The 25,384-nt window shown below is 43.5% G+C and overlaps 1 long non-coding RNA gene across 2 annotated transcripts; it reads left to right on the top strand.

Moving 5' to 3' along the window:
* The first annotated feature begins 7,159 nt into the window (after positions 1-7,159).
* LOC112544903 (uncharacterized) lies at positions 7,160-25,072 on the top strand. 2 transcript variants are annotated; one of them, XR_012904630.1, is made up of 4 exons: positions 7,160-7,697; positions 8,835-10,605; positions 13,128-13,301; positions 24,222-25,072. It is a non-coding gene; the product is annotated as an uncharacterized LOC112544903 (long non-coding RNA). The 2 variants fall into 2 exon arrangements; XR_012904629.1 differs by lacking the exon at positions 7,160-7,697 and having other exon boundaries at positions 7,725-10,605.
* Positions 25,073-25,384: the final 312 nt, after the last annotated feature.

Below are 25,384 nucleotides of genomic sequence, written 5' to 3'. Positions count from 1 at the left end.
GGATAAAATCCATGCATGTTAATTATAGGTGTTGCAATGGTAAAGCTATTTTTAAAATTGCCGGACACTTTCCATTGTGTATAATCCCCTCCCTGTTTTCTTAAATTGCTTATAACATTTTTATAAGTAACTTAACACTTTGTCAACATTCATCCTTTTTAGGTAGGAAATGTCTATGCTTGGAAAGTTAGGTTAAAAAAATCAAAAATCATTCTTGAAAATGGCATTCAGTGAAAAATAGGTAGCTTTGGCTTTTTCAAACTTTTTGTAACCAGTTGTGTCACATAAGGCTTTAGAGCATGGGCTTAACATTTGACGGGATGATAGCCCTATAGTTAGAAAGGTGCATTTGACTGAGTTGTAAGCCATAGAAAATTGCTATTTACACACATGCACTACAACTGCTCATTATTTTTGAAAAATTCATATTTTTGTCACACTATACTTTAGATGTTATCAGTACCCACTGAGCTCCTAGCATAGCTTCCTAGCAACTAGATGCAATGATAGCTCCAAACTAACATAGGCAAAATAGTAGTTGCTTAATAGTACAGATAATTATTAATGACAGTCTGTGGAAGCAATCAAGCTAAAACTCAAGGTCTCTTGACCCAGAGTATTTTACTCTGGTCCAGGGAATATTTCAATGAAGGAAAGAACCAGCAAGGCCTTAAACTCCTATTCTAAGAGAAAGAGAAGCATAATTCCTTCTATTTTACAAATAGGGTGACTGAATACACCACACGTTTTACCAGATTTCTTCTGTAGGAATGGAATAAAACCCAGGGGTGAAATCCTGACCTCTCCCACCCATCCCCGAATGAATAGCAACACTCCCATTCACTTCATTGGGCCACAGATTTCATCCCTGGTTGCTAATACAGCAACTCCAGTTACACTCATTGAATTACACTGCCTTTTGCAGAATATACGTATGCCAAATCTATGTGCTTGATTAGGCTATGTATAAAACAGAACCACTGTTGCATTCCTATTTCACAAAGTGTGTTCTGTGTCACAAATGACCACTATGTGATGAAAAACCTGACTAAAATACAAATAGCATCCAGGAATTCTAATATGCAGGTATTTTTGCATTAACCACTTGACAACATCCTTTTCCAAGAGTCAAGAATATAACTGATGAATCCTGATACCCAGCATTTTAATGCTGCCTAGCAAATAATTTCAAGTGATGTAATTTTTTTTGTTTGGTTCTTCATTTTCCTTTATTGAAAAACCTTGGAAGTCCCACACAACAGAGCTCTACGTTAAAACACTATCAAGATTGTAAAGTGAAGCACTCAAAAGTAAAAAAAAATGCTTTCTGTATTTCTGTGAAACTTTATTCTTTAATAAAATGGTAATACACTAATTTATTCCACAGGACTTCTACCTTTTTGAATGCATTGGATGAGGAATTGTAACATCGTTATTTTAATAGAAAAAGTAAAAAATAGCTCAGGGTTAATGGAAGCATTTTAAATGGCCTACATAACCTTTTGAGTTCACACCTCATTAAGGTGAATGGAATTGGAAGGGGTTCACATTTTTGTCATTGCTTTTGCCTTGCAGCATTTTTCTGCCAAACGTAGTCAATAGCGCAGCAGCACTTTAGTTGATTTTGTAGCAGCTGTATTTTTGCAACAGAAAAAAAGAGAAAGTTTAGAAATTGCAGAACATTGTGAAATGAAGCCAAGGCTGGCCCTCAGAGGATAATTGTTTTGGCTCCCCTTTCCTGAATATCACTCTACAAGATCTCAATCTTTTCTCCTGGTACAGTTGGAAACTTCCATCCAGCTGATCCTCCATACCCTAAGGTTCCAGGGATGGGTCTTAGAGCACTGAGGCTTTAGGATGACCATCTTCTGCACTCTGTGCTATGAGGATTATTTCCCATAGTGTGAGGGTTTTTACAAAATGCAGAAAACGTCAGCCCCAAAGGCAAACATTTTCAGAAATCTTTGAGCAAGTGAAAACAAGGTTATAATAGAACTCCTATGCAACCTTAATTATAGCCTTGCTGCTGTGAATTCTATAAATATATAGATACGCAAATTCAAGATAATAAAATAAGACTTTATTAAGCTTTTAGATATTGTTAGCCAATCCAGTTAGTTCATAAAGTACTAAGCTGAAATGTAATGTGTACCACTGCCTTCAAAACTAAAGCAAGCAAGGAACAGCACAAGGCCCCACTGCACAGAAGAAGTCAGAAGAAGTGGTCCATATTGACAGCTAAAGGTCAGGCCAGACCAAGACCAGTTGTCAGGTTGGAACCCCACTCCCAAGCACTGGCTCTGCAAAAAAAAGGGCAAGGAATGTGAGGAGACTGAGGCTGGCCAAGAAAAAATTGGCCTGGGAGCTTCAGAAAATACTCACTTCTTAGTACACGAGAGAGATACAGAAGGAAAAAAGTAAGAGAGGGGCAATTATCTGGAAGAGAGATAAGGCATCCAAGAAGAAGAAAAGACAGCTGGCCTAAAAAAAAATCTCTGATGCATGAACAAAACTAATACACAGACTTTCTGTGAAGGTAATAGCAGTAAAACAACTATCAGAGAGGTAGTTATGTTAATCTATATCTGCAAAAGCAGCAAGGAATCCTGTTGCACCTTAAAGACTAAAGGGTGCATCTACACAGCAGAGCTTAACTTGAAATAAGCTATGCAAATTGAACTATGTCAATTGTGTAGGTTATTTCAAAATAGTTTATTTCGAAATTGGGAGTGTCTACATAGCACTTATTTCAAAATAGAGCACTCTTCCCCCTATTTCCCTTGCTCCTCGTACAAGGAGTTGGAGTAAGAAGTCCTCCAGCTTGACAGTATTTTGGACACTATTGCAAAATAACTGCCTCCAGTATAGATGCAGACTGTTATTTTGGAATAACGTTAGTTATTTCAAAATAGTGTTGCAGTGTAGACATACCCTTACAGATTTATTTACCCTTCAGAGCTAGAAGATAGAAGAGAGAGACAATCAGATTGATAAATCACAGGAAAAGTATAGACAAATATTTTCTCATTCTAAAGAAAAGTACAGATCTTTTGTGTACAGTTCTTTTAGATCCTTAATGATCTAATTTTATTCCATAACAAATATGCATATATTCTTACCCCTGCTTATTTTAAAGTTTTGTAAATTCTCTAGCACAGAGGCTGTCTTCCTTGACACTTATTTGTATTGTAAGCAGCACAATGATGATCTGATCTTGGATTAGGATTCTTAAGAGCTACCATTCTTTTAATGTAAAATATGCAAAAAAAGGTTAAAATTAATGTATGCCACAGAAGATTCACACAGGGATCTGAGTCTCTTCAATGCTATGAATTCTAAATGTGTGTTTTTCTTCTCTTCTCTGGGTTTAGAAGTATAAAAATAGCAAGGTTATTGCTTAAATTTGATGCACAAATATAAAATAAACTAGAACATCCCCATTACACATCCAACATTAAAACTGTGTAACACCAGTGCACCCAGCAACACAGCAAAGTTTGTACTTGATGTTAAACCAATAAGGGTAGACTCTGAGGTCAAGCACACCACTAGGTAAAGCCTATAGTATGGTTTTTAAAACAGAACAGGCACTGCCTCCACTGCAGACTACCTTCATCTATGTGTTTTGTGGCTAAGGGCCCAAACGAAGAAGAATATATCCACTGTTTTCTAGACAGTGCAAGCCCCACAAAGGTGCAGATATTTGACCTAATCTTGCATGCCTTTCTTTGACAAAATCTCCATCCGGGGGGAGAACAGAGTGCAGGATTGGGCCCCATTGGCTCTGTGGCAGGCCAGTCTATCCAGGGGGGAAATTATTCTGCAAGGCCAGAAAGGAAAGAAAACAACTTCTTCTCAGCCCCAGGCTGTGGAGATGCTGAGATGAAGGTGATAAGAGAATGCTTGTCAATTGGACTTGAGGCCATGAGCCTCAAATGCCATCTAACTGTCCACGTCCTCTCCTCTGCCCTGGCCTCCAAAACATCTGACCCTGTGGACCACCAATCTGCAGAGCCTCAGAGGGAAACAACTTCTCTCTTCTATTTCTGAACAAGCATCTTTAGCTGTTGGAAAGGGATATTCTCCCAACCCTGACTGCTAGAGAGGACAGCTACGGAACTGAACTTCTGCCAACAATTATGAGGCAGGCGGGAGAGGGAAAAGGAACAGTGCTGTCTTCTTGCTGATATATGTAGTGGGGGCTCACTTAAAAGAGCTTCACTGGTCATTGGATGTTTTCCCTTCTTCCTGCTTGAGACCTGCAGCCCAGATACAGAATGCTTGTCAATATTTCTTGAGCACATGTAGATGTGTCATGAGGAGATGTTATCACAAAAGGTCTTGTTACAGCAGATCTGTGAAAGTAGTGGGCTGCTGGCACAAAGACGCAGTTCCTATACACGCCTTCACTATTTTCCTGTTTGTCCCCCACTCCCCTTTTCACTCCCCCACATCCTTCCCCCACAGGCAAATTCCATAGGCACTGTTGCTTTTTATATCATACACTCAGGGAGGGAGCTGCAGCAACAAATCTCTTTGCCAAGAACAGAGGATTGGCAAACTCCTCCAAGTCTGCAGCAAGAAGCAGTGGCTTTAAATAGATCTGACTACAAGCTGCTGCTGCAGAATTGGCTCTAGGACCCAGTCAAGAGAAAGGTCATCAGCACAGGTCAAGCAACTAGCAGCCCAGCTGGGCTACATTCTACCTTCCTTGCCTCATTGCACTGCTAAGTCTGGTTGATTGTTTGAGAGGAGAAGGCCTGCATGGGAGAAATTGTTTTTGTGAATTGATTGTGTTTCTTGCAGTTACCTGACCTCTCCCAAACAGCATGTCTCTGGATCCTGCCTACAGTGTTAGGGCAGGGTTTATGAATGTTTAATTTGATTTTTGGCCTTTACACCCTCTTCGGCCTTCATAAAGAGGCATAAGAAAGTACCACTAGTCATTTGATATCTGAAGGGACCGTAATGTATTTGCACCATTTTCTTTTTATAGAGAGGGATGGACTGAATTCGGGATGTTTCTGTGTAAACAAATAAACGTTTAACATATAAGCAGATGCTTATTGGTTAACAGTGTGGATTACACACAGCAAAGCCACCTCCCGAGGAGCCAGTGGGCAAGGGCTGCCCACTCTGCTCCTGGAGAGCCATAAGTTTTATATTGCAGGGTCCACAGTGAGGGTAACCGTGTAACTGCTGAGATTTTCAGTGGTTACACAATTACTCTATTACACAATTTTTAACATCCCTAGACTGAACTGTAGTTGACCAGTTTGTCAACCACATTTTTTGGCACTCTGGACAGTGAATATAAGCACTGTGCATGAGGAGAAATGCCTCCTTACAACAAAATATTATCACAAAAATATCATCCTGCTAACACTGCTTTATTTGCCCAGTCTCTTGAAACTGGATTTTATTTACTAGATATCTGTCCTCGATACATTGTAGCTGCATATGAACTGTGTGTAACTATAGTTATTCTACAGACGTTCAGGAAATTGGTTTCATTATACAACTAGAATGAAAAAATGTATTTGCTGCATTTTAGTTAGACACTGATCATCAGTGAATTCTGCCAGAAGAATTAGACATATTATTTAATACACATACACTTGTGACCTAGATGACAAAATGAATGGACCAAATCTTATCGTCACATAGGGAGGGGTGAGATGTAGCTTCCATAGAAGTCCATTAGCTGTGTATCCTTTCGATCTGAGCAAAGAACTGGGCCCAGCAAGATGAAAATGACCATAAAGTTTCAGTTTTAGGCCTCTGACTCTGTGCTAGTAACAACAGCAAATGAAGAGACTTCCACAAGTCTTGAGGGGGGCCCTAAAAATCCCACTTTGCAACGGACTTCAGGTCTTCAAGCTCTCCAAAGGGGCATCTCTCCTCATGCATAGTGCTTATATTCAGTGTCCAGAGTGTCAGCAGCAGGAACGTCAAGAGGTTTCCAGTTTCAAATGAGGTCTATTAATTCCCTCAAATTAACTCCTTCTTTCTTACTGCCTTTTAGCTTTTGTTCCTTTGCCCTTTCTACTCCATTCTTACACTAACGGCTGAGTGGCTTGTTTTCCTGGTGGGTGATCTCTGTGTCTTTTGTTTGTGTGAATACATACCCAGCACCTTTGCTCCTGCTGGCTGGACTTCACCTGCCTTTGGTTTGAGGAGGAGCTATTGAAAACAGACACTACAGCAACATCTTTCCTCATTTGGCCTCCTTTTAGGTAAGTCTCTCAGGCCACCCTCATCTTGTGTAAGGCCCACCAAAAATGTTACTTATATGTAATCATCTTCTTCTGCTCCTCTCCAAAACCTGGAAACCATTTTGTCACATTTCTCTATATATGTTCTCATATTTTTACTGAAGTCCCACAATTGTTCCGAGGCCTTTGGAAAGCATAACACCTTACCTCTATCCTAATCTGCTAAACTCGTCTGTAAAATAATATAGAAAATCAAGTCATATGTGCTCCTGTGACACTAGCACATATTTTATGTAGGGTTTAATGCACTTTACAAACGGACTGTGTCAGTGTGGAGAACAGTGACACAACTTGTGGGAACTGTTTTAAAAATTAACAATTTCTTTTTCTTTTGTGTTCCCATGCACTGCAAAACAAGCAGGCATTTCACACAAACAGACCTAAAGAGAGGCAGAGCAGGAAATATCTACATCTGTACAGTCTCTCCCACCGCAAGACCTGTTCCAAGCCCTGCTACTGCAGCAAGGTGGGGAAAGTCTCTTCTCACCACCACCACAGACAAAATGCCTTTATACTGATGCTTGTCTTTTTGCCACTTTTTCAGGTAATGAGACAGAAGTCAGCAGTGTGCTCGGTTCCCACCCTAAACTCAGGCTGTATCCACCACAGCCCAGCAGCTCTGGAGCCGTCGCTCGCTCCAGCGCTTTCAGCTTCAGGCTGAAAAGTTTGCCTGTTGTTTCCACACGACTCCACACTGGCAAAGCGTTCGCCCTCAGCACTGAGAGGGGCTGCCTGTATTTCCAGCACGGGGCTGGGATTCACCTTGTGACTTCATTCCCTTGGGCTTAATCCCTGGTAGAAACAGCGGGAGAGAGGGGCAGACAGGACAGAGACAGAACGGAGGGAGGATACGGAGGTGGGGAGGGGGGACCGGCCAGCCGAGGGGAGAGGGGGACCCTGCGGGGTTTGTCCCAGCGTTCTCCCCAGTGGAGATCGGAGGAGAGGAACGCGCCTTGTCCCCTGGCGTGGGTCGCCTCGCAGGGACCAGGGTGGGAGGGGGAGACCAGCGTTTTCCGGCTGCGTGTTGCAGGACCAGGTAAAACATCAAAAGTGTGAACAAAACTAGCCACCGATTCAGCACGTTCCCCGGCGGCCCGAGGCAGGGCGATCTGGAAAGCAACTGCCCTCTGCCCCTAACCACAACCTGCCCTGCACAGTCTGGGGTGAGGGCGGAATTCTCCTGCCGGGGGGGGGGGGGGAAGGGGGGCGCCCCCAGAGCTAGAGGAGAAGGAAGATGGGGGAGGAGGGGACTTTGAAACTGGCTTGCAGCTGCCATGCCGAAGAGCAGCTACGAAAAGTGAGTGAAGAAGCCGGGAGGAGACCGGCTGGCTGAGGGGCACATCTCTGCACAGCCCGCAAGAAACCATCTGACATGCTGAAGTATTGCCAAGGGGGCGACTGGAATGTATGTTTTAGAAACAGGTGAGTTGTTATTTCGAAACACGCCGGAGTAATTATTTGCTAGGAAATCGACCTATTGCTGGCAATAAAGTCTCCCGGCTCTCGCCCAGGTGTGTGTGTGGGGGGGGGGGGGGGGGATGCCGAAGCGGGTTTTACGGCGGGTAATCACAACAGCTAGGAGCAGGCGATCCACGTGGGTTCAAGCCACCAGACTGGCTCTAATGTGGTCGGAGTCACTGTCCTGCGGCTGGGCACGGGACTCGGAGTGGTGCCGTCGACTGGCAGGACTCAGAAAGGAAGGGTTCCGTTGTTTTACAGCTTGCCACTAGGATGCCCTTGCTCAAATGCATAGTGCTGCCCCCGAGGCCGGTTTGAAGTTCCATTGTAGCACTCAACAGCAACGCAGCAACGCCCTTTCCCCTTCTTCGTTCTCCTAGACCCAGAGAACATACCCCTCATCCTTGGCTGCTATGGGCGAATCTCTGGATTTGATTATATTAACACGAGCAGTTCTATTTCCTACTGGTCTGGCCAAACCTACCTCTGTGCAATGGGGGGGGGGGGGGGCTGTTATTTTTAGCCGGCTCCCTAGAACAAAATGTCCCGTCTCTCTCTTTCTCTTCATCTAAATCTCTTTGCTGGTTGCCTATCTGATATTTAAAATGATCAGCTTCCCCAGTCAGACTACCTGTTATAGGAATTGGCTCCCATCGCTTGACAAATCATATAAATAAGTCACGACCGTACGTCTAAGTGAAGAATTGTTTCTCAACTGTCACAGGGAAACCCGCAATCTCAAACTGCAGGTCTATTGCAGGTGTTACCTTACTGCATGATCATTCTATACATGACAACTGTACATTGATTTGCGTTAATGGAGTGCACAGCCATCAAAATAAATAAGAGCTGATCAAAATATTGCCATGTGCTCTTGGCCCTTTGATAAACACATTTTGTCAGCTCTCACTGAGCAGCTTTTAGAGCTCCATATGTATTTCATAAATATCCCAGCAAACGTGGGTCCCATTTTAATAACATTTCAATAACCCTCTTCCCCCCAACTTTGCATGTTAAAATATAGTTAAACAGACTGAAACATATTAAAACATTTATCTCTCATCTAAACCTGATATTAACACCTGGATCCATTTTTAACAGCATGGTTTAGAGTGTTTTGCTACAAGCAATTCAACATAAATACAAACATCATCACGAAGAGAACAACAAGTGAGGAAGGAGGAGGAAAAAGGAAACTCTTTTATCAAATGATGATGAAATAAATATTGAATAATAGTCCAGTCCTTTGAAAATACCCTTTGTGAGATCTTTAGAACTATAGCGACACAGAGAAATAATCTGGTTTATAGAATTATCTGATCTGGCCTACAGACTGTTGATGATCAATATTCTTCAGTACACACTACTTTAACAAATAAGAGTAACTAATTTATGTTCCTTGTCCCCCGCCCCCCAGCACCGCCCCTCCACCAGAACTCCTTCCATTGCAGCGAGCGGTCATCTTCCTTCCAATTTTCTGACATTTCTAAAAATATCCTGTACCTCTATAGCATCACAATTAGGCAGGGAAGAGGGGAGATAAAAGAGGAGAGAAAAAGCCATGCAAACTATTTTTTTTTTACGGTAGGGCTGAAGTTTGATCTTGGTATTTCTACTAAAGGATGAAAAACAACCCCTTTTCACACGCTCCAAACCTCTAGACTCAGAGAAGAATACAATCACTGTGCAGTAAAGAGGAGGCAAAAATCCTGGTAGGGTAACGATTATTGTTATGACAAGGAGCAATAGCTGCTATGTTATAGAAATAGTGTTATGAAGAAACTGCGAATGAACAGACATTAAGATAAACACTAACAAACTGCACCTAACAAGTCTATTGTGTTTGTGATATTTGGCGTTCTCTTAAGTCTCGTTTAGTTTTTAAATCGTTATTGTTCTGTTCATTCATTCATACATATGTACATTGCTTCCCATTTACTGTAATTTCAGCAAGCTACTCTGAAATTGTATTCCAAAGGAACAGAAGTTCTATTCTTTCTCTGTATATACATCAATAAATGTATCTCTCCATTCTGCAGTCAATCCTACGAATAGTAATAAATCAATTTATAATACATTAACAATATAAAGGCTTCTAATACATCTGTTCTTTGTGACTTACTGCAATTTAGTTGATTTCCAATGGCATTTGCAAAATGATAATATAACCTCGAGACTCGGGGAAAACATACAAAAATGCAAAGCAGTACAGGGAATGAGATACATAAAGTTACTATTTTCAATATAAACAAAATTAAGATATTTAAACTGGCAGATATATGAAAAGCAGCTATAGGGGTAGATATTATGCACACATATCTATCGCAAGCAGCCAGCGGATATCCCACCACCTTTCCACATATGCTTTTTATGTCACAAACTCTACTACTCGATTACATGTACTGGCACGAACTGCAAACTGCAACTCAAATCAGTGCTTCTAAAAAGAATAATAAAACAGGGAGCGAGCAGAACATTCTCCCAGCTTCACGGAGTAATAAAAACCCTCCATAAAAGATGAAATATAAAAAATAATAGTCCACAAACAAAATACAAGTCAGTTGCTGGAGGCGAGATGTGCATGCTTTAATTTCGGGAGTTAGCATGAGCACTGGGAGCTTCATTTAAGAGCTACATTCGATTCCCTCCTAGTTTTAAAGAGGCATGTTTCGCCACTAGAATGATGGCTCCTTTTCTCTCTCTCTCATTCCTTTCTACAGTTCAGACTTTTGTGAGCATTCGTCCACAGACTGTTTCGAAAGCACAAACTCTTGCTTTCCGAGGTTTTGCCCTACAATGCCCTGCGTCCCTGAAATATCAAATCAGCAGGATTTTTTCACGGATCTGTCCCATTTCATTTCCACCTGCTCAGGTAAAGGTCCCTCTTCTACCAACAGGGATTTCATCAGTGAGCAAGCACTTTCCCCAGTAATTAGGGACATACGCAAAGCTATGGTTTGGGTTCCTTTATAGAGCTTTTATCTACCCCCTCCCTTTGTTCCTCCTGCTCCTTTCCCGCTTCCCCCTGAAAGAGAATCCATGGGACAAGATCCGAAGGCAACAGCGACGAAGGGTTCAACAGGAGTTTTAGTCTGGGAATCTAAGTGAGGGAGTTTTGTTTTTAATGTATAACTAGAGGTTTAGGTGCAGCAGTTTAAAAAAACCTCATAGAGCCAGACGGCAAAATCCTTACTCCTTAGAGGGAGGGAGTTTTTTTTAATTGCTGTATATGATCATATTAATTGTCTATACACAGGCGCACCACGAGCCAGTCTTCTTCCAAACGTAGGAGATCGGCAGGTTCCTGGGTCCGAGACTGAGACATTTCGGGAGGGGTGTGTCGGGAGCAAGAGGGCTGACGGGGGGGGGGGGGGGGGGAAGGCAAAGGAACCAGGCGGAGGGAGGGAGGCAGAGGGATGGTGGATCCCGCCGGCTGGTACAACAGATGTCACGAACGCGTCGCAGTGAGATCTCCCGGCTGGCGCGGGGTGGGGGGTCTCAGGCTGCCCACCAGATTACTTGATCGCTTGGCAATGAGCGCTCTGCCCCTAGCGACACCAGAGGCGGGACGGGTCGCAGGATGTCAGGGCTGCCATCTCGGATGGCGGGACATCACCTACTGGGGGAGGGGGGGGCGCGTCTGATGGCTGCACACTCCCCCAGGGGAGTCCTTAAAAGTCCCCCCCAGTTAATGGTAGGCCTGGAAAAGGAGGGCTGCATGGTTTCGAACAGCGGTGCGCCGGTGCTGCTGCTTCCAACCGGTCTGACCGTGACTCTCCAGGTCCCCGCCCGGCTCTGGAGTCTTCCAGCAAACCCAGCGCGGAGCCTTGACAGCCTCCTGGGAGGAAACTCCCTGCCTCATCCCCGGGAGCCACAACCGCTCCCTCGCCGCCCCACGTGCACCTGGTTCTCGGCGCACGTCGGGCCCGGAGGCTCAGGGCTAAACCCAAAGCCCAGGGCAGCCCCGGGGGATGGGAACGCGAGCAAACCCGCTGCGGCGCCTGCGAGCAGGAGGCTGAGTGCAAGGGGAAGACCCGCAGGGAGCAGCGCAGCTGCCTCACTCTCCTCTCAAGCTTTCAGTTGCTCGCTCAGAACAAAGGACCCCGCGCCCCCTGGTGTCAGAGAGCAGCCAATGCAGAGCTGGGACTGCGAGGAGCAGGAGACAGCAGCACCTTTTTCTCCTGTCTCTCCTTCAAGAACATTTACAAACACGGTTTTACATGCTCTGGGTGCTGGGGGGAAAAGAGGGCTTGTCTTTAAAAAAAGAATCAGCTCTGTATGAATGTCTACAGGGCAGGAGTGCTTAGCATACAACTCAGAAACTCAAGCAATTTGACACAATTTGCTGCTCCAGTGTACAAGCCCTTGGAGACAATATGTACTAAGGGATCCACATTCTAACCACTGCATCACATACACCCAGGCTGTGTCTAGACTGACCAGTTTTTCCGGAAAATCAGCCGCTTTTCCGGAAAAACTTGCCAGCTGTCTACACTGGCCGCTTGAATTTCCGCAAAAGCACTGACTTCCTACTGTAAGAAATCAGTGCTTTTTGCAGAAATATTCTGCTACTCCCGTTCGGGCAAAAGTCCCTTTTGCGCAAAACTTTTGCGCAAAAGGGCCAGTGTAGACAGCTGAGATTTGTTTTCTGCAAAAAAAGCCCCGATCACGAAAATGGCAATCGGGGCTTTTTTGCGCAAAAGCACGTCTAGATTGGCCACGGACACTTTTCCGCAAAAAGTGCTTTTGCGGAAATGCATCTGTGCCAATCTAGACGCTCTTTTCTGAAAATGTTTTAACAGAAAACTTTTCTGTTAAAAGCATTTCCGGAAAATCATGCCAGTCTAGACGTAGCCCCACTGATTCAACAATGGTGCCATATGATTGTGGATCAGCTGTATGTTCTAATGCGGTTGTTGTCTAGCAAACACTTGTGTGATCCCATCTGCATGTTATTATTAGGCCTTCTACTAAGGACTGAACTAAATAAAAGTTTCAAGTGGTAAACATCTAGTATTCAAATCCTGATGTTGGCCCCTGTGAACATGTGTTCTGACTAGTCATGACAGATTTTGTTTTTCCAAGTTTCCTTTTTCTAAAAAGAACGTGTTTATTTAAACGTACACAACCAGAACATTTTATAAAACATCTGTAAATTATGGGTGCACCAGACCAAAACACAAATGTTTCACATCTCCCCCAACTTGCCTGAGGGATTTTCCATCCTAGTGCTATACCCTACACACTATTGTAATAATCTTTGTACAAAGTATGCCTTGTAAGACATCATTTAAAAACTCAATTTGCTGATTAATAATATGGCAAAATGCATGCACAGTGTTATATGTGCAGCTACAAACACACTCAGATCAAGACTAAATATATGTTTTCTAGAGAAGTCTGGGGAGTGGCCATCCCACTTTGTTCCTGAAGACAAAGAGCAAGCTGAAGCCTTCACCAGCTGTAAAAAAAGGCTGAGGAGCCATTACCTGTAAGTGGCCTTCATTTGGCAGGAAAAGGTGCAGGTGTTAAAAGAAAAAACCCTCTACGTTTTAGCATGATTCTCAGGTAAGATCTGAGTATCTATTATCCTGGTGATGGGGATGATCCTTTGGGATTGGAAGAACTTTGTATAGGATTACTCTGGTTTTCAGTAACCTCTCATTAAAGATCAGGTGTCTCAGTGGTGAGAAAGGCTGGATTACCTAAGGGAGAATGTTTAGCTTCCTGTTAATCGTCGTGCTGGTTGGGCGAATCGACTATTTTGTTCCTGGTTGGGAGAGTCAACTGTGAAAAAAGCCATCGGCCTTGGGTGCATCTGTGTTCTTAGTCTGTCCTGATATCTCATTGGATGAAGTGAGTTTTACCCAAGAAATCCCATTATGTATTTGTTCATTTTTAAGGTGCCACAGGACTGCGTATTGTGTTTAAAGTTACAGACTAACATGGCAACCCTTCTGAGTCTGCCTTTAGTTGGGCATTCTCAGCAGTATCCCACAATAGGCAACAGTCACAAAGGCTACCGCAATAAAGCAATGTAAATGGCACCCTAAGTTCAAGAACAGGGGTGACAAAGCAGCTCATTGGTTTGGATTTTACCTTGGGCATGTAACAGCTGCATCTATGACTTAATTCACAAGAAGACTACCTGCCAATGGTTCCAGAACCTGAAAGGAGAATGACTCACAAACACTTGGGCTGTGTCTACATTGCACGCTTCTTGTGCAAGAACAACTGTTCTTGCGCAAAACTTGCCGGCTGTCTACACTGCACGCGCGTTCTTGCGCAAGTTAATTTACAGTATAGCATTGAAAAACAGGGCTTCTTCCGGAAGAGTTATTCCTCTCCCCATGAAGAATAAGCCCTCTTGTGCAAGAGCTCCTCCACAAGAGGGCAGTGTAGACAGGCAACATGAATTTGTTGCGCAAGAAGCCCATATGGTTAAAATGGCCATCAGAGCTTTCTTGCGCAAGAGAGCGTCTACACTGGCATGGATGCTCTTGCACAAAAGCACATGGCAGTGTGGATGCTCTCTTGTGGAAGATTTTTTGCACAAGAACTCTTCTGCAAAATTGTTCTTGTGCAAAAAGCCTGCAGTGTAGACGTAGCCTTACACTGCACAGCTTACAAGAATCCATGGTATGGCTGGATTCCACACCAGAGAAGGAAATTTTTTTGCCTAAGGGAGAAGTTCCCCCATTTGGCAGTTACAGACAGTTCTGGTGCATACCAAATTCATCTTCCTTTCCAGGTCAGAACCAGTGTCAGATTCTGTGACGTGCCGCTCATATCCAGAGAATAGGTGGGGCAAAGATGATGTTAAGTCACCAAGGTACCCTCCTAATTATGGATTGCAACAGAAACCAAAATGCCTCACTGCATTTTAGGCAGTCCTAGGCACCCATTCTCAGTTAAGGCAGCCTCTTCTGCATTGCCTGCAGCACAAGCCAGAATGGCACTAGCATTGTAAACTATGCTCCCATCCTTCTGTTCCTCCCTCACCATGTGTCCTATACTGATATAATTATTCCCCAGACCCTGGAAGGCTATTTATAGTTCTTATACATTAAAGAAGCAATGCACAGGAAGCAGAGTGGGAGGCAGAATCCCTCCCAGAGATTTCACCAACTATTATATAGGCTGTCACCTCACCACAAAGATGACGTTGGAGTATAAAACAAACAAAAAACAGTACAGACATTCTGTTGTCATTTATTCCAGCTATCCCCTGAATGTATCACTCAGAGACTTCACAAACATCATGGATTTAATAGGTTCCATGGAGACTTCTGGTATTTGTGAAGTCAGACGGTTGCCATCTGGGGTGCCTTCAGTGAAACAGGATGTGTCACGAAGGATTTCAGTTACGGGATAGGGTTTGAAAGGGTTAATTAAAATTTATTTCTGTGCGCAGTGCTCTGCCCAACCTGGTTATGGGGGACATTCTGCACATATTTCTGGGCTTAACTAAAGGTATCTTAACATTGCCCATGGGATGAAATATACCCTTTATTTTTATGAGCTCAGAAGAGGTAAAATAAGAACTAAGTGAAGCTTGCAGAAGTCACCCTAATTCATGACAATAAAACATTTTTCCCCATAATGATTTATTGTGTTTTGCCACCATATTTGTGGATGACTTTATATTCAATCTTTTATGGAGGTTTTATTATTCTGTGAAGCTGGGAATTCACTTATAGGGAATTTTCTCTTGTCCTTTCCTATTGAAGGCACTTATTTGCAATCTGACGTTCTTTATGTTCACCTCTAAGGAGGTATTTTTCTCTCAATGAAAAGGAGAAGCTTTCACTTAACCACTTCCTTGTTGCCCAAGAACAAGAGGAAGAGAAACAGCATTAAAATCTGGCTGTTGCCAATGCCAGTTGAAAACATTTCTCATGAATTTTCATATGCAAAGAAATCCAAATAAATACCCAAATGTCCACACATATTTTATGCTGTCTGGGAAACCAGGTTTAATCTGATTTTCCTTGATGACTCTTTATCAGGGAGTTTTGGTTCAGATTCATTGTTGCAATGAGGAAAAGGTTGTTACCTGCGCTCCTCCCCAGAAGTGCCTGATTTGCCGCTTGCGGTCAGGTGAGTGAATTCCTAAAGGCTAATGGAGGACTTGTGAAATCCATGAAAGACTCAATTGCTGAGACCTTAAACAAAATAACAGACTGTTTGAATCACTGGCTTGTAAGCTTTAAGATTAAGGAACTACAAATTCTATTGTTGGCACAATATTCCAGCAATTCTTAATTGGCTTCAAGATCACCAGGGGTCCCATAATTATCAAATAATTCCATGGATTCTTCCCAGAAAACAAATCCAAACACAAGTGAGAGGTCTTTTACTTGTGATGCATGCTCAGCTGAACAGTTGCTATTGAACTGGAAGGCAGATCTCAAACCTCTAGCAGAGCTGAAAGCCTCCAAGATAGTTCCCCAATGCTATAGTTAGAGACATAAAATACATGCTACTTGTAGGACAAGCATTTAAAACGTAGAGGTTTTTCGCCTTCCTCTGTAGCATGGGGTACAGATCACAGCTGGAGGATTCTCTGCATCTTGGGGTCTTCAAAGTATTTGAAGGCTTCAATATCTGAGATATAGGTGAGAGGATTATTCTAGGAGGGGGTGGATGAGATTCTGTGGCCTGCACTGTGCAGGGGGTCAGACTAGATGATCATAATGGTCCCTTCTGACCTTAAAGTCTATGAGTCTATGAGAATTTGCCCCTTATATAAAATAGTATCCAAGGCATCAGAAGTTACACTTCTAGATAATTCCTTGTGTGATGGCATCCCACTATATTAGCTAGCAGATGTAAAAATATCAATACATCCATTTATATCTGTCTCAACATCCACCAAGCTCTTAAAAATAGAAGAAACTGCCTGGTAAACACTGACAAAAGATGTATTCCTGAGAGTTCTATCTTTTTGATTCCATACAGAATTTTGAAAGCTTATCTGAAATGAAAACGTATGGCAATAAAAGTGATTTTTCAATGGTGTCCACATGATTCTGGGCAGACACTTGAGAATTTTCACATTTTCACATATTTTATCTGGCTGAAATCTTAATCTGGCATCAGAATCAAGTGTCTAATATCGAACAGAAATTGCCCATACCTCTCTTACATGACTCTGACTTACATATTTAAAACAAAAGCAAATCTCTGTCATGTACAGTAGACTTCTGATAATCCAGAACCTATGGGACCTAGGTGGTGCCGGATTATCAGATATGCCGGACTATCAGGAGGTACTATAAGATGGTCATATATATATATATATATATATATATATATATATATATATATATATATATATATATATACACTGTATACATTATATACTGTATATAAAGTGTTCTTAACCATTTTTATTGTACATACTGTATACAGTATACTGTAATGTTTTAGTTTTTTTAAGCCTTTTTTACCCTTTTTGCTCAGTTCAGCTGCTGCCGCTGTTACCTTGTGACTCATTTTTTACCGAAGCTCATTCACTAGGCTCTTGCCATTTTGATGCCAGACTATCAGGAGTGCCGGACTATTGGAGTTTTACAGTACATTAAACAAGTCTTCTTTCTTGGCTGCTCTGTACCTGAAAAATCTTCATGTTTTAACTAATAAGAAATAGCGGAAAGAGGAAATTATCTTCATCTGTTCCTCTCACCCACAAAGTAAAAAAATAGAGAACTGTTGGAGCAGTGGCTTAACCTGGCACCCTCTACATCTAATTCCTCTTGCAGAGTTCCTCAACACAAAAGAAAGGGAGCACATATGGGGAGGAACTTTCCTAGCAGAGGTAGCAGTGAAAGCCTGCAGTAAGCACAGGAAAAGCAATACATAAAAATATTAGAATTAAGTGTTGCAAAAGAAGAAAAAAAAAAGGGGGGGGGGAGAGCTCTATTGAAACTTCTCCCTCCAGATCCTCATGATCAAAGACTACTACTGCCATTAGATAATCAATCTGCAGTTACATACATAAAACTTTGGCAGCACATAGTCTCCACTGCTTTCAACAGAGGCTTTAGACATCTGAAACTGGGCACTTTCCCAAAATGTAGATCCTTGCATTACACATTCCAGAAAAGAGAACACCAAATGAGAGGCCCTCTCTCAACCATTTTTTTTTCCAATATGCAATTTATGAAAGACTATATTCCAAAAAGTAAATCAAACCTTGGGTCTTCTTGAGGTAGCTGTCTGTGTAGCCTCCAGTTCCACTGAATGTACTAGATAGCAAGAAGGTAATTGTTGGAGACAAGAAAATGTTTTCCGCTTTCAGAGAGATTATGGAAACTGTATGGCTTTTGCTCATTACTAATTCTCTCCATGATTACTAAGAAAATTTACCAGAAATCTATACAACATGTACCAGCTCTGATGTACCTGATGTACCAGCTCTAGAAATACCTGCCAAGTGTAGGCACAGGAACTAGGATTGCAGGGAGTACTGCATCACCCCCAGGATCCTGGCTGCCTCCCTGTGTGCAGCAGACTCTGCTGCCAGGCCCTGCCCCTGGGGAACGGCTGCTGTCCCTGTATGCCAGGGCTTTACTCCGACCCCCAGCTGGGGTGAGATGGGGGGAGGAAGGTAGATGCAAAGGGGTTGTCAGCACCCTCACACTTAAAAATATTCCCACACAACTGCCACAGTCTAACAATGAGACAAGTGACTACAAGTCTTTCCATTCCCCTGGGTCATGTGCAGATAACATACTCACATTTTAACTTTAAAGCTCTAGAAGGAGGTTTTTCCACTCTTTGGCCTAGCCCTAGCAGTCAGCCAAAGTTTTGGGCCTATTCACATTTTGATTGAAATATTTACCCCCTTTCCCATAGTAGGATGACTCTCAAGCAGCTGCATTAGATTTCCCAGCAAAGACATTAATTGAAGGGATTTTTGCAGTCACAATTAAAGCATAGAGGGCAATCTTTACATTCTTCTTTCTCCCTCTAAATGAAACACTCATCTAGACCCACACGAAGGTTAAGATACCCGAAGAATACGGGGCTGCCCAATATTTGCCCCATTTTTCAGCACCAGTATATTCAATTTCTTCATACCCCATTATCTATTAATCAGTTTTCAGGAAAAGTACAGCAACTGGAGATCTACAAGACTCACACCCATGTAAATGTCCCATGCAACCTGCAGCTTCCAATGACGTTTCACATAAGGGATTCTTCTAAAAGAGAAAGTCAAAGACCATCTAACAAAATATACTTAGAAGTATGGTGGAATCCAGAGGGTACCTATGAATTTTTCTGTTTGTGATAAGCAGCCCACTGTCCCTTTAGATCACCTCAGCAAGACGGTTTTATGAACTCTTGGTAGCTAGCAACAATCCTTTTTCTTCTTACACACTTCCTTGCTCTTTTCCAACATTCCCTCCCTGTGGAAGGACCTCCCATTCCTCTCCTTTTACCCTCCAGAATTGCGCTCCTGTTCTTCTTACCAAGGAGAGACCCCAGTGTCTGCTTTCACAAACTGAGGGACAGTCTCTTGACTCTTTGGGTGAGCCACAGCACACTAGATGACAACTCTGCCTCCTTGTCCTAACCCCTTTCTTGATGGAGTTTTTGTAGCCACAGTGTCTTATGTGAATTAAACACGTCTTCTTTATTTGCTTGCTGTGCAGTGAAATGAAAAGAACTTGGTGAACACAACATCACTCTTGACTATTGTTGCTGGGGGTGGGGCGGCTTTCAAGGTTGCAGGACAGAATTGTCAAATCTTAAGACAAACTTTAAATCAAACACACATCATCACACTGATTTACATAATAGCCTATATTGAATACTTAAGCCAATTCAAATGCATAGAAAATAAATTGCTTGGATTTAGACTAGTGTATGATTATTTAAATAAGATCAGTGCTTTTAGTTCCAGAAAAACCAACTGTGAAAATAAAATATAGTCTTACTTTGTATAGAATTTCTATGGATATGAACATTTGTAGCATGTGCCACTTTTCCTTTTCCACTTTTTGCCAAGGCCAGACATTATACAAGTAAATCCAACTCTGTACTCAATGATAAGAATACATCTCAGGATGTGGACTTATGCCCATCTTGGATGAGTGGAGACATGCTGCTTCACCTTATGCTTCACTGTGTACCTGAGGCATACAAGCATCTGTTATAACACAAGATCTAGAATGCTATGGCTAATTATAAAAGGACATTCCAGTTTTATTAGGTTCTCATTGACTCAAAGCTCTGAGTCTAGGTCTACACTGTACCTTTTTTTCGGGAAAAGCTACACAAAATGTGCTCCGCATTTTGCACAGCTTTTGCTGATTTTTTTTTTTTTTTGGAAGAGGTTTTTCTGAAATTTGGCATGTCTACACTGGGCCAAGTTTCAGAAAATCCCCCTTTTTTGGAAGATCCCTTCTTCCTCATGGAATGAGGAAGACAGGGCTTCCGAAAGAGAGCATTTGCGCAAAAAAAAGTGGAAGAGCAAACGTGTTCCCTGGATGAGGCGGAGTTTTTCTGGGATACCGGTATCCCGGAAAACCCCCAGAGTGGAGGTGTACCCTGAGTTGTCTCAGAGGAGCCGTGTTAGTCTGCAACTAAATAAATGTAAATAACAATAGTCCTGTAGCACCTCAGAGACTAACAAAATATATATAAATAGTATCATGAGCTTTTGTGGGCACAATCCACTTTTTCATATGACAAATACAAAGCTAGGGTTGCACAGAGTTTGAAATATAAAGCAGAAAAAGAGGGAAGAAGGGGAGGAGAAAGAAAGAAAGAAAAAATACCTGTCAAAGTGTCTGTGCTGAATAAGGCTAACAGAGTAGGCTGTAAGTGCCTGATACTTAGCTTTTGATGTCATTTGGGTTTTGAATATAATGGCCCATCCAGTTCATATCTTTGTTCAGGCCATGAGAGATAGTATCAAATTTACATATGAAGGCCAGTTCCTCAGGTTCTCTCTCCAGTTGATTCCTGAAATTGTTTTGTAAGAGTAGCCACCTTTAAATCCATTAACCAGTGTGTTGTGAGAGAGTTCAGATCTGGATGCCAGTTTTATGGCTCAGGTTCATCTCTAGTTACTGATACAGGTGGAAACTCTGTAATCCTTACTTCCCTGGTCTGACAACACTCCTTGTCTGGCATCATCGGGGTGACCTTGTGGGAGAACTCACATGGGTAAGCTGGTTGGCTGGGCCTAGGAGCACTGCCAGACAAGAGGACTGAGGACAGAGAGCAGAGCTCCGGGGGAGGCGAGCAGTAGAGCCTCCAGGAGGAGCACGGAGCTTCCGATGGCTGGGGAGAGTGGCGCTCCCAGTCTCTGGGGCTGCTAGGGGGAGCGTGAGTCCCTCCCAGCTGCAGTGGGGGCCCCCGGATGGCAGCAGATTTGCTGAGGAGAAAGTGGAGCCCCTGGCCACCAGCAGGAGCACAGAACCCTAGGCAGCAGCAAAGCAACTGGGAAGAGAGTGAAGCCCCTGCAATGGGGAAAGTGAGCTCTGGATAACAGCAGAGCCCTGGGTGGCAGTGGAGCCGCCATGGGAAAAACAGAGTCTCAAGGGAAAAGTGGAGCCCCCTGAGGAACCAGAGGGAAAGAGGAGCCCCCTGTTGTATTGACCTCTCCTGGTCTGGCAAATTCCCTGATTTGGGAGCAGTCAGGTCCTAAGGGTGCTGGGCAGGGGAGGTTTAACCTGTAAATCTTTAATAAATTAATCTTTTTTTTTTTTTTTACTAGGGATATGTCTGCATTGCAGACTAAAGTCAAGTTAAGATATGCAACTTCAGCTACATTAATTGCGTTGCTGAAGTCAAAGTAGCTTAATTTGGCTTTTGGTGCTGTCTACACAGCAGGAAGTCAAAGGAAGGGCACTCTTTCTTTGACTTCCCTTACCCCTCGTGAAATGAGGGTTACAGAAGTCGGAGTAAGAAGCCCGTTATTTCGAAATTATTTCAGAATAATGGGCTAGCTGTGTAGATGTGTACTCTGTTATTTCAAAATAACATGAGTTATTTCAAAATAAGTATGCAGTGTAGACATAGCGTAGGTGTAATTTTCTGAAGGAGGGTTTATCCCTTAGGACATTTTCCAGTCTCCCAACCAAACAAATGTTCAGAACGCAGCTAGCATTCAGTCAAACACCATCCAGAACAAGCTGGAATTTCAAACAAAATAAGAAAATTACTGTATTAATTTATATACAGATCATTAAACAATTGAATTAATTTACAGTTTCTCCACTATTTTTACACTGCTATATTTTAGCTTTCTGGGTCTTAAAAATCTCATGTAGACTATCAGAGCTGAAGTGACTCATTGGGAAGAAGCTGTGTTAACTGAATGTTGCCATCTAGCGATAGAACAAAAAAGGCCCTACAAATAGGTAAAAACAAATGCTGTAATTGGGACTGAACTCAAATGAATCTTTCAGTTCCATTGTATCAATGCACAAGGGATTTTCCTATTAGTATTCACAGACAATAATACCCCCTGTAAATCCTCCTGTAAATCAGAGAGAATAGAGCCCATTGTCTGCAAGATCTCATTATGATTACCTTTTAACTTCTAACATGTTATAATAACTTCCAGACCCAGCATTTCTGATATACACCATATTTGAGAGAAAAAGACTATACTGAAAACTTTGTTTTAAATGTTTCTGAACTCTTCTTTTAAACTTATGGCCAAGGAAGATAAGAATAGATGTGTTTCATGGATTTTTAAATGTATAATTTCACCAATATTAAAGAACATAAAACACACACACATTTTGCTCCTAAAGACAGATCACAAATACATGAGAGGTAGATAAATATAAATCCAGCATGAACATATGGACAAAGACTATGGTAAAATATATGTTTTAGAGTACTTTCCATTCTGGGCTGATACTACAAAGCTACTTCTAAATCTACTTTTAGTCTTACTCTTTAAATAAAGCAGATATAGGAGTAGAAAGGTTAAAAGTCTCAAATAGGAAAATATCCCTAAAGCTTTGAAAACAAAGAAACTTGCCTGTTTCTGAAAATGACATTGGAGCAGGCAATTGATTTCAAGTAATTACAGGATTTTTGGATTCCTGGTCTATGTGCATTAGTTTGAATACTACACTTTTTATTTGTCCATGTCCCTTGGCTGTGCACTGAAAGGGCCCTGTTCAATTTTCCATGTCAGATTTTGAAGGAAAAATTATAGTAAAGTATGTTTACCTAACAATGAGGCCATACATATGTTAAACAAAAATGTTCATAGCTTTAAAAAAAAATCATCCCTGCTAATGTGTTATTCTGTTACTTTTTCAAACAAACATTTTCTGTCTTACTGTTTCATACAGGAACTGCAAAACTGTTAGACTATCTATAATATACAGAAAACAAATAATCTAATGTAAATGTAGAAAAATCAAAATTGAATAGATAGTGTAATAGGGTATGTCTACACTACAGCATTATTTCAAAATATCTTATTTCAAAATCATTATTTCGAAATAAGATAGTTCAAAATAACGCGTCTACACACAAAATGCATTTTGAAATAGCGTTTTGCTATTTCAAAATAGCAAGTCCACACTGATTGGATGCTCAATCGCATTTAAGGCCAGCTGAAACAGCAGGACATCAGGTCAGTAGTTACTTTGTGTGGCTGCTGCCTGAGGCTAGTGCTTAAAGGGACCCCCCTGGACAGCCAGTTCTCAGCTTTCCCTGCTTGCTTGCCTACCTTGCTGAGGGACAGCAAAGCATTTTTGTCTGTCTACTTTAGTTGCCCTGACTCAGGACACCACAGCACTTGGTACCATAGAGCCAGAGCTGCCCCAGGGCACTCTGGTGCTCATTTTGGATGTGTTGCTGCAAGCCTAGCAGTAATTGCTAGAGTCTGCCTCGCAGCATCTGCTGCAGCCTGGCCCCCAGGCCTTCTTCCGGACCCTCCTGGGGGATGAGGAGGAGCAGCAGCAGCGCCTTGACACCAGCTTGCCCTGCCTCATCTGCATCTGGACACCAGCAGCAGCTGGTGGGACCACATCATCCTGGAGTGCTGGGGAACCCAACAATGGACCCAGAACTTCCAACTGAAGAAGGACACCTTCCTTGAGCTCTGAGTGGCTCACACCTGCTCTGCAGCGACGGGACATGCACATGAGGCCCACCATTCCCCTCCAGAAGCATGTGGCCATCGCCCTCTGAAAGCTCTCCACGCCAGATAGCTACCGATCCGTGGGGAACCAGTTCGGTGTGGGGAGATCCACTGTTGGAGCAGTGCCTGGGGGTGAGGGCAAGGAGGGGATGGGCTGCCCCGGAGAAAAGGGGGGGGAGGTGGTGCAAGTAACCTCCCCAAGAGGATTTGTTCTGTCCCAGCTGCACTATGGACTGCCCGCGGTGGCCAGGATTGCAGGGGAGGTTGCTCCTGCGGAGGGAGTGAAGGGCAGTGGCAGGGAAGGAGCACTGTCAGCCACCCTGGAACCCCAATGACTCTCGGTTTTGTGTGTCCTTCTGCAGGTGGACAATCGAGTGCTGCTCCGCAGAGTCATCTGCCTCACTGACGAGGATGCGGTCAGAGGGCTTTGGCGCCCTGGGCTTCCCCAACTGCTGGGGGGCAATTGTGCCCCAGACTACCAGGCCTCCCTGTACATAAACCGGAAGGGATACTTCTCGGTTATACTGCAGGCTGTGTCTGACCCCCAGGGCAATAACGTGGGCTTGTCTGGCAAAGCACACGACGTGTGGGTGTACCGCAACTCCTCCATGTGCCAGAGGCTGCACGCCAGGACTTTCTTCCCCGACCACCACATCAGGGTTGGGGACATGGACATGCCTGTGTACCTGGTAGAGGATGTGGCCTACCCACTACAGCCCTAGCTCATGAAGCCCTACACGGGACACCTCAACCCCTCTCAGCAACCTTTAATGCCAGGATCAGCAGGGCCCGCATCATGGTGGAGGGTGCCTTCGGGTGAGGAGACATCTAAATCGGGCCTTCTGCCCTGAAGGCCTGATTTAGATGCCTCCTCACTCACCTGGACCTCTGTGAGAGGAATATTCCGCACGTGGTGGCGATGTGCCGTGTGCTGCAAAATTTGTGCGAAAGGAGGGGGAGGCTTTCCTGCCAGGCTGGATGGCAGAGGCCGACCACTTGGCTGGCCTGTACGTGCAGTCCCACACGGCTGCCATCCGGGAGGCCCATCGGGGGGCTGTCGGTATCTGGGAGGCCCTGCGGGAGAGCTTCCAAATGGAGGAGGAGTGGTCTCCCTGGCATGCCCCACTGGGGCCTTGTGCCTTATTCCAACCTCACGTCCTTCCACTTTCCCCTCTCTAACCCCCCTTCCTGATGTAAAATAAAAACACGTGTGTCACCAAAAACAAACTCTCTTTATTGAACATAACTGGGGTGGGGGGGAATGAGGGTGGGAGAGGGGAGGCGAGAGTATGTGAGAGGGGAGGGGTAAACCTGGGAGGAGGGAGCTGGAAGGGAGAGGCAAGGGGAGGAAGGGGGAGGAGAAGCTCAGGGTTAGGGGTCTTGCTGGTCCACCTATCTCCCAGCACTGCAGGTGCGGGGGGCTCGGTGTCCCAGGGGGGAGCAGGTGTGGGGGTGGGGGGAGGAAGAGGTGGGAGGGAGAGCAGGAGTGGGAGGAGAAGTGATAGCTGGGACAGCAGCAGGGGCT

The sequence above is a fragment of the Pelodiscus sinensis genome, chromosome 6 (genome assembly GCF_049634645.1).
Source record: "Pelodiscus sinensis isolate JC-2024 chromosome 6, ASM4963464v1, whole genome shotgun sequence".
Classification (NCBI taxonomy): domain Eukaryota; kingdom Metazoa; phylum Chordata; order Testudines; family Trionychidae; genus Pelodiscus; species Pelodiscus sinensis.
The sequence above is the reverse complement of the archived record's forward strand: the minus strand, read 5'-3'. Positions and strand labels throughout refer to the sequence as shown.